The following is a 9,772-nucleotide window of genomic DNA, read 5'->3' on the forward strand; positions in this document are numbered from 1 at the left end:
AGCTTCTCATCATTCAGAAAATACTTCTATTTCTCACCTGATGCCTGCATAGGTGCTCTTTGCATAACTCCCCACATCTTGAGTGTCCAGCTCTGTTTCTATTGTTCATTGTCCAATAACAACGGACGCGGTGAGACTGGAACTTTTTACATTTGAAAATATACCTTATTTCATAAAATTTAAAGATATACACAATTCACTGTCAGTATCAGAGCTACAATTCAAAACAATAGCGTACAGATCGTACACACTCCGATTCCGTCATTACAATTCAAAACACAGTACATATCTTTCAAAACATTTTGTACAATACAAAGTGAAATGGCCTTGCACGGTGGCCTTTCTCCATTGAGCATTTGCGTAGGCCACACCTCACTTCAGTGTATCCCGCAGCACGTACTCCTGGACATTGGCGTGTGCCAGTCAGCAAAACTCGATCGTGGACAACTCCTTCAGCTCCAAGACCAGCAGTTTTTGGGATGGACCAAAGTGCCTCCCTCACCGAGTTGATGGCCTTCCAGCAGCAGTTGATATCTGTCTCAGTGTGCATCCTGGGGAACTGCCAGTAGAGCAGAGCGTCCTATGTTACGGAGCTGTAGAGGATGAACTGTGACAGATACCAACGCATCTCCTCTCCACACCTTCTATGCAAAGGGGTAGTCCACCAGGAGATGGACGACAATCTCTTCCCTGCTGCAGCCCCGAGGGCAGCTCACTGTGGCACTGAAATGCCATGTACAGGAAAGACCACACTGGAAGGGCCTTTCTCACCACCATCCAAGCTACATCCTCGTGCCTGTTGGTCAATTCCGGCGATGATACGTTCCGCTAAATGGCTTCGACCATCTAATCGGGAAACTGCCCGATCGGATCCACCCTTTCCTTTCCCTGCAAGACCCCCAGAACGTTCCGTGCCAACCACTGTCTGACGGCCTTGTGATTGAAAGAGTTCCTCTTCAGGAACCTCTCCACCTGGGACATGTGGTGGGTTACGTCGAGCTGGACGGGATGACTTGCATCTGCAATCCCAACCTCCTCAGTGTGGGGACTGTCACTACCATTGGCATCAAACCCTAAACTTGCCACACTTGATTGCACGACTTGTGGGTGTAACAGGCAGAGTTGCAGCAATTCAATTTACACTCAAAAATCATAGAATCTTAGAAAATTTAAGGAACAGAAGGAGACCATTGGGCCTATTGTGACCGCGCTGGCTGAGAAACGAGCCACCCAGCCTAATCACACTTCCCCGCATTTGGTCCGTAGCGCTGCAGGTCAGGGCTCTTCAGGTGCACATCCAGGTATTCGTTAAATGAGTTGAGGGTTTCTGCCTCTACCACCCTCTCTGGCAGTGAGTTCCAGACACCCCCGCCCTCTGGGTGAAAAAAAAATCCTAATTTCTGCTCTAATCCTTCTACCAATCACTTTAAATCTATGCCCGCTGGTTATTGACCCCTATGCTAAGGGAAATAGGTCCTTCCTATCCACTCTATCTAGGTCCCTCATAATTTTGTACGTCTCAATCAAATCACCCCTCAGCCTCCTCTGTTCCAAGGTAAACAACCCCAGCCTATCCAATCTGTCATCGTAGCTAGATTTCTCCAGTCCTGGCAACATCCTCGTAAATCTCCTCTGTATCCTCTCTCGTGCAATTACATCCTTCCTGTAATGTGGTGACCAGAACTGTGCGCAGTAGGCAAGCTATGGCCCAACTCATGTTATATACAGTTCCAGCATAACATCCCTGCTTTTATATTGTGTGCCTCTGCTAATAAAGGAGGGCATTCTACATGCCTTCTTAACCACTTTATCTACCTGTCCTGCTACCTTCAGGGATCTGTGGACGTGCACTCCAATGTCCCTCACTTCCTCTACACCTCTCAGTATCCTCCCATTTATTGTGTATTCCCTTGCCTTGTTTGCTCTCCCCAAATGCTTCACCTCACACTTCTCTGGATTGAACTCCATTTGCCATTTTTCTGCCCATCTGACCAGTCGGCTGATATCTTCCTGCAGTCTACAGCTTTCCTCCTCACTATCAACACACGGCCTATCTTTGTGTCATCCGCAAATTTCTTAATCATGTCCCCTACGTTTAAGTCCAAATCGTTAAAGTATACCACAAAAAGCAAAGGACCTAGTACTGAGCCCTGTGGAACCCCACTGGAAACAGCCTTCCAGTCACAAAAACACCCGTCGACCATTACCCTTTGCTTCCTGCCACTGAGCCAATTTTGGATCCAATTTGCCACACTCCCTTGGATCCCATGGGCCATTATTCTTTTGAACAATCTGCCATGTAGGACCTTGTCAAAAGCCCTACTACAATCCGTGTAGACTACATCAATTGCACTACCCTCATTGGTCCTCCTTGTCACCTCCTCTAAAAATTCCATCAAGTTCGTCAGACACGAGCTCCCATGGACAAATCCATGCTGACTGTCCTTGATTAGTCTGTGCCTTTCTAAGTGACAGTGTATCCTGTCCCTCAGAATTTATTCCAATAATTTGCCCGCCACCGAGGTTTGTCTGACTGGCCTATAATTACTCGGTATATTCATCGCTCCCTTTTTAAACAATGGTACAACGTTAGCAGTCCTCCAATCCTCGGCAATATGCCTGTATCCAGTGAAGTTTGGTAAAGTGTCTGCTGCTTCCTCCCTGGCTGCCTTTAACAGCTTGGGATACATTTAATCTGGCCCTGGTGATTTCTCCACTTTCAAAGATGCTAATCCCCTTAATACTTCCTCTTTCACTATGTTTATCCCATCCAATATTTCACAAGCCTCCTCCTTAACTTCACTCCCTGCATCACCCCTCTCCCTTGTGAAGACAGTTGCAAAGTATTCATTAAGAACCATACCCATATCTTCCGCCTCCACACATAGTTTACCCTTTTTGGTCACTAATAGGCCCTACTCTTTCCTTAGATATCCTCTTGCTCTTAATGTATTTATAAAACATCTTTGGATTTTCTTTGATTATACCTGCTAATATTTTTTCATGCCCTCTTTTTGCTTTCCTAATTTCCTTTTTAATTTCACCCCTGCACTTCGTATATCCTCTAAGTTTTCCGTAGTATTGAGTTCCCGGTGTCTTCCATAGGCTTTCTTTATCTGTCTTGTCTTACCCTGAATGCTTCTTGACATCCAGTGGGCTCTAGATTTGTCAGCCCCTTCCTTTTTCTTTGTGGGAACATGTTTACCCTGAACGCCTTTGAATCACCCATTTGAATGAATCCCACTGTTCTGGCACTGATTTACCCTCAAGTAGCTGTTTCCTGTTTACTTCTGCTAAACCACTTCTCAGTTTAGTAAAATTGGCCTTCCCCCAATTGAAAGCTTTAACTCCTGCTCTGTCTTAGTCCTTTTCCATAACTATGCTAAAACTAACTGTATTATGATCACCACCACCAAAATGCTCTCCCACTGCTACTTCTTCCACCTGCCCAGCCTCATTTTCTGGAATTAAATCCAGAACTCCACAGCCACCCCCACCCCACTGTCGTTGGGCTTGCTATAAACTGGCTAAAAAAAATCTCCTCTATGCAATGTAAGAATTCTGTGCCCTCCATACTATTCACACTGTTTGTATCCCAGTTAATATTAGGGTAATTGAAATCCCCTGCTATTACTGCCCTATTGTTTTTCCACTTCTCAGAAATGTGCCTTCATATTTGCTCCTCTATCTCCCTCTGACTGTTTGGGGGTCGAAAGCACACTCCGATTAGTGTGACTGCCCCTTTTTTGTTCTTTAGCTCAACAAATAAGGCCTCATGTGATGCTCCTTCTAAATTATCATCCCTCCTCACAATTGTAATTGTTTCCTTAACCAAAATTGTCACCCCCTCCTCTTTTATCTTCCTCTCTATCGCGTCTGAAAACCCTGTAACCAGGGACGTTGAGCTGCCAGTCCTGCCCCACTTTAAGCCATGTTTCTGTAATAGTTAAGATATCATACTTTCACGTGTTCTGAGCTCATCTGCCTTATTTCCTATACTCCTTGCATTGAGGTAAATACATTTAGGAATACAGGAACATAGGAACATAGGAACAGTAGTAGGCCATTCAGCCCCTCGTGCCTGTTCCGCCATTTGAAAAGATCTTGGCTGATCTGTGATCTAACTCCATATACGTGCCTTTGGCCCATATCCCTTAATAACTTTGGTTGCCGAAAAGCTATCTATCTCAGATTTAAATTTAGCTATTGAGATAGTTTCAATTGCCGTTTGCGGAAGAGAGTTCCAAACTTCTACCACCCTTTGTGTGTAGAAATGTTTTCTAATCTCACTCCTGAAAGGTCTGGCTCTAATTTTTAGACTGTGCCCCCACTCCTAAAATCCCCAACCAGCGGAAATAGTTTCTCTCTATCCACCCTATCTGTTCCCCTTAATATCTTATAAACTTCGATCAGATCACCCCTTAACCTTCGAAACTCTAGAGAATACAACCCCAATTCGTGTAATCTTTCCCCGTAACTTAACCCTTGAAGTCCGGGTATCATTCTAGTAAACCTACGCTGCACTCCCTCCAAGGCCAATATGTCCTTCGGAAGGTGCGGTGCCCAGAACTGCTCACAATACTTCAGGTGCGGTCTAACCAGGGTTTTGTGTCGCTGCAGCATAACTTCTGCCCCCTTGTACTCTAGTCCTCTAAATATAAAGGCCAGCATTCCATTAGCCTTCTTGATTATTTTCTGCACCTGTTCATGACACTTCAATGATCTATATACCAGTACCCCAAAGTTCCTTTGGACATCCACTGCCAAACTCCTCTGTTGTTTATTTTCTAGCCTTCGTTCCCTCTGCCTTCCTGACTCACTCACTAATTTTCTGCCGTTCACTTCCACTTTTGACTTTGTCCCATCTGAATTCACACTCAGGTTCCCATCCCCATGCCAAGCTAGTTTGAACCCTCCCCGACAGCACTAGCAAACCTCCCCGCAAGGATATTGGTCCCGGCCCTGTTGAGGAGGTACAGGGCCCACCTCCTCCAGAACCGGTCCCAATGAGCCCTGAAACTAAAGGCCTCCCCCTTACACCGCCTTTGCAGCCACTGATTCATGTGCTCTATCCTCATATTTCTATTCTCACTGGTATTCTAGACCTATCAGCTCTGAGAAACTCCCAGCACTGTGTTCAGGGAGCTGGCTGTGACTTCCACAGCAGCAGTTCGAAGTTCATGTGACATCCCTATTGCACTGGATTCCAATAGCACTGGCCATTGCTTCCTATTTCACATAGTTCTGATTACTGAAATATATTAAATATGCCATAAAATGGCTTGTCTTTACCCTCAATATCCCTCCATGGCCCTCGCCCCTCATGATGTCTATAACCTCCTCCAGCCCAACAATTCTCATCCACGTGTTTAAATCACTCCATGGGCCTCGTCTCCTCCCTATCAATGTAACACCCACCAACCCTACAATTCACGTCCTCGTGTTCAAATCTCTCTATGGCCCTCACCACCTCCATAGCTCTGTAACCTTCCCCAGCCCTACAATTCTCGTTCTCATGTTGAAAACCCTCTATTGCCCTCTCCCCCTTACTATCTCTGTTACCTCCTCCAGCCCTATAATTGTCGGCCTCGTGTTCCTTAGCCTCGCCCACTCCCTCCCTCTGTAACCTCCTCCTATAATTCTCATCCTATTGTTCAAATCCATCCATAGCCTCGCCCACTCCCTCACTCTGTAAACTCCTCCTATAATTCTCATCCTCGTGTTCTAAACCGTACAGTAGCTCACCCTCTCCTTATCTCTGTAAACTCCTCTAGCCCTACAATCCTCATCCTCCTGTTCAAATCCCTCCATGACCCTCACCCACTCCATATCTCTGTAACCTCCTCCAGCCCTACAATTCGCATCCTGTTCAAATCCCTCCATGGCCCTCGCCCCCTCCATTTCTCTGTAACCTCCTCCAGCCCTACAATTCTCATCCTCCTGTTCAAATCCCTCTATAACCCTCACCCCCTCCCTTTCTCTGTAACATCCTCCAGCTCTACAATTCTCATCCTTGTGTTCAAATCACTCCGTGGCCCTCGCCCCTTCCTATCTCTGTAACCTCCTTCAGTCCTACAATTCTCATCCTTGTGTTCAAATCCCTCCATGGTCCTCGCCCCACTCCCTATCTCTGTAACCTCCTCCAGCCCCTACAATTCTCATCCTTGTGTTCAAATCCCTCCATGGCTCTCGCCCCTTCCTATCTCTGTAACCTCCTTCAGTCCTACAATTCTCATCCTTGTGTTCAAATCTCTCCATAGCCTCGCCCCCTCCCTATCTCGGAGACTAATAAATAATAGCTGTACAATTGTGCTTGTTTATCCAGTCTCGCTATAAGACGGATCAATTATTACCAGATGCGAGTGCCTGGGGCCCAGAGTGAGGACGCACGCAGAGAAACGAGCCACGAGAAATGGGCAGTCTGCCCAGAAAAGCCTTTAAAGAAAACAAGGGGCAGCGAAGGGAGGCGAAGGACCAGCAGAGAAGGAAAGAAACTCTCGCCAACTCTGAACGATACTTGCCTCCAACGGGCAGAAACCTTCCGAGGACTGATGCTCAGGCGAGTAATGGTAGAACACCAGAGGGGCAATCAGGGGGAATTAAAGCGAAGGGGGCTGGGACTGGAGAAGAGTCTGGCTGAAGGATGGGGGCGGGGGACTGGAAGGATAAACAAACAAAGGGTATCCCAGCCAAAAAAACAAATGAAGTGAAAAGTAGGCAAAGCAAACAGCTGAAAGTGGAGGCAGTTATGTGACACAAAGAGGGAAACAGCACGAATCTAATGGTGGAAGGAATTGTACCCAACCTCTGTTAACAACAACTCGCATTTATACAGCGCCTTTAACATAGTAAATCGTTCCACGACGCTACACAGGAGCGATTATTAAACACAATTTGACATTGAACCACACAAGGAGGTATTAGGACAGGTGACCTAAAGCTTGGTCAAAGAGTTAGGTATTAAGGAGCGTCTTAAAGGAGGAGAGCGATGCGGACAGGTTGAGGGAGGGAATTCCAGAGCTTAGGGCCTAGGCAGCTAAAGGCACAGACGCCAATGGTGAAGTGATTAACATCGGGGATGTGCATGAGGCCAGAATTGGAGAACCGCAGAAATTTCGGAGGGATGTAGGGCTGGAGTATGTTACAGAGATAGGGAGGGGGCGAGGGCTATGGAGTCATTCGAACAATAGGATGAGAATTATAGGGCTGGAGGAGGTTACAGAGATAGGGAGGGGGGGCGAGGGCCATGGAGGGATTTGAACAGGAGGATGAGGATTGTAGGGCTGGAGGAGGTTACTGAGGTCGGGAGGAGCGAGGGCCATGGAGGGATTTGAACAGGAGGATGAGAATTGTCGGGTTGGAGGAGGTTACATAACAGGGAGGGGCGAGGCCCTGGAGGGATTTGAACACAAGAAAGAGAATTGTAGGGCTGGAGGAGGTTACTGAGATAGGGAGGGGCGAGGCCATAGAGGGATTTGAACAGGAGGATGAGAATTGTAGTGGCTGGAGGAGGGTACAGAGATAGGTAGGGGGCGAGGGCCATTGAGCATTTGAACAGGAGGATGAGAATTGTTGGGCTGGAGGAGGTTACTGAGATAGGGAGGGGGCGAGGGCCATTGAGCATTTGAACAGGAGGATGAGAATTGTTGGGCTGGAGGAGGTTACAGGGATAGGAAGGGGCGAGACCATGCAGGGATTTGAAAACAAGGATGAGAATTTTGAAATCGAGGCGTTGCAGGACCAGGAGCCAAAGTAATAATAAAATAACGTGTAACTAACTTTTTACACCCAACAGTGTGAGATTATCACCTTAGATGATCTCCCTTGGCATGGCTTTGGATCAGTCCCAGAGAACCATACTTATTAAAACGGCAGGCCAATTGTGCAATCTAACCCACGGTGCATTATGATACATTTTGTAGGAAGGACGAGGAGAGGAAATATAAACGAAATGGTACAATTCTAAAGCGGTGCAGGAGCAGAGACCTGTGGTCAAGGTGCAGAAATCTTTGAAGGTGGTAGAACAGGTGGAGAAAGCAGTTAAAAAGCATATGGGGTCCTGGGCTTTATACATAGAGGCATTGAGTACAAAAGCAAGGAATTAATGTTGAAACTTTATAAAACACTGGTTCAGCCACAACTGGAGTATTGTGTCGATTTCTGGGCACCGCACTTTAGGAAGGATGTGAAGGCCTTAGAGAAGGTGCAGAAAAGATTTACTCGAATGGTTCCAGGGATGAGGGACTTCAGTTACGTGGATGGACTGGAGGAGCTGTGGTTGTTCTCCTTAGTGCAGAGAAAGTTGAGAGGAGATTTGATAGAAGTGTTCAAAATCATGACGGGTTTAGTTAATGTAAATAAAGAGAAACTCTTCCCATTGACGGAAGGGTCGAGAACCAAATGACACAGATTTAAGGTAATTGGCAAAAGAACCAAAGGCGACATGAGGAAAACCTTTTTTACGCAGCGAGTGGTTATGATCTGGAATGCGTTGCCTGAAAGGGTGTCAGAGGCAGATTCAATCGTGGCTTTCAAAAGGGAATTTGATAAATATTTGAAGGGCAAAAAATACAGGGCTGTGGGGAAAAAGCAGGGGAGTGGGATTAACTGGATTGCTCGAACAAAGAGCTGGCACAGGCTCAATTGGCCGAATGGCCTCCTTCTGTGCTGTAACCATTCTATGATTCTATGATATAACATGGGTTTATTAAGACTCCTCTATTCTGATATTCCACTATATCAGCACATCCTTTCCCAATAGGTGTTAAAGAAAGGTGCAAAGCGCGGAGCTGTGTAGAACGTGGCCTGTCCCTTTAAGACCACAGAACATAATTACTGTAAATAGGCACATCCTGTGGTTAGTTAGAGATCAAATTGCTACTGGTCAGGGATCTTTGCCTTTAGGTTGGCAGCTTTGAAGTGCAACACATTGAGATGTGATACTTTGAGGTGTGACACTTTGAGGTGTGGCACTTTGGGATGTGACAAGGTGAGATGTGACATTTGAAATGTGATACTTTGAAGTGTGACACCTTGAGGTGTGAAACTTTGTGGTGTGATACTTTGAGGTGTGATACTTTGAGGTGTGACACTTTGAGGTGTGATACTTTGAGATTGATACTTTGAAATGTAACAATTTGATGTGTAACACTATGAATTGTAACACTTTGAGGTGTGATACATTGAGATGTGACACTTTGAAGAGTGACACTTTGAGGTGTGACACGTTGAGGTGTGAGACTTTAAGATGTGATACTTTGAGGTGTGATACTTTGAGGTGTGAAACTTTGAGGTGTGACACTTTGAGATGTGACACTTTGAGGTGTGACACTTTGAGATGTGACACTTTGAGGTGTGACACTTTGAGATGTGACACTTTGAGGTGTGACACTTTGAGATGTGATGCTTTGAGATGTGACACTTTGAGGTGTGACACCTTGAGGTTTGACACTTTGAGGTGTGACACTTTGAGATGTGACACTTTGAGGTGTGACACTTTGAGATGTGATACTTTGAGGTGTGACACTTTGAGATGTGATGCTTTGAGATGTGACACTTTGAGGTGTGACACTTTGAGATGTGATGCTTTGAGATGTGATACTTTGAGGTGTGACACTTTGAGATATGATGCTTTGAGATGTGACACTTTGAGGTGTGACACCTTGAGGTTTGACACTTTGAGGTGTGACACTTTGAGATGTGGCACTTTGAGGTGTGACACTTTGAGATGTGACACTTTGAGGTGTGACACTTTGAGATGTGACACTTTGAG

At 46.0% G+C, this 9,772-nt stretch overlaps 1 protein-coding gene across 1 annotated transcript in view; it reads right to left on the minus strand.

Annotated features, from left to right (window-relative positions):
• Positions 1-9,772, minus strand: part of LOC137318393 (zinc finger protein 3-like) — a 626,361-nt gene that overhangs the window by 471,268 nt on the left and 145,321 nt on the right. The window lies entirely within an intron of this gene.

The sequence above is a fragment of the Heptranchias perlo genome, unplaced genomic scaffold (assembly GCF_035084215.1).
Source record: "Heptranchias perlo isolate sHepPer1 unplaced genomic scaffold, sHepPer1.hap1 HAP1_SCAFFOLD_70, whole genome shotgun sequence".
Classification (NCBI taxonomy): Eukaryota; Metazoa; Chordata; class Chondrichthyes; order Hexanchiformes; family Hexanchidae; genus Heptranchias; species Heptranchias perlo.